A 626-nucleotide genomic window follows, 5' to 3' on the forward strand; every position below is an offset into this window, starting at 1 on the left:
CTTCCCCGGCGCGGCGGAATTGCAATTTTCGCGAGTATTATTATTATCGACGTTGAGAATGATTCTCACGCGTTACCCCGCGTGTCCATTCGAGAATTTGTTTGTTTATTTTTTTTTTCCCCGTCGTTCTCGCACGGCACGACGACGAGGACGCGAACGTGCTCGTTACCAACATTGCTAACGAGTCCTCCTCTAGCTCGAGCCACACTCGAGATCACCGTCGATTTCCGTATGCCTTCGTACGTATATGTATATAAAAAGAAAGAGAAAGGGAGGGAGAAGGGGCGAAGAGGAGGAAGAAGAAGAAGAAGAAGAAGAAAAGGAAGATATTATATGCTCGTTACGTTTGCCGCCGACGGGGACTTTTCGCGATAGAGCGCGTCGGACACGGTGAAACGATAAGGTCGCGTCGAGTCGCGTACGCCCGGCGGAGCGATATAACGAATGGGGGTGAATGCGAATGAGAATTAGGAGGTTGTGGAGCAGGATCGGAGGAGCAACGTGATGAGGCGAGAGGTCGGCCTCGCAAATGCGCAATTTATGAGGCGACCTTTAATAATTACCGAGCTGTTCCGACCCTTCTCTCTCTCCCCCTCTCTCTCTCTCTCTCGTCGAACCCTTCAATC

This window comes from Dinoponera quadriceps, unplaced genomic scaffold, assembly GCF_001313825.1.
Source record: "Dinoponera quadriceps isolate SergipeBrazil2010 unplaced genomic scaffold, ASM131382v1 scaffold676, whole genome shotgun sequence".
NCBI lineage: Eukaryota > Metazoa > Arthropoda > Insecta > Hymenoptera > Formicidae > Dinoponera > Dinoponera quadriceps.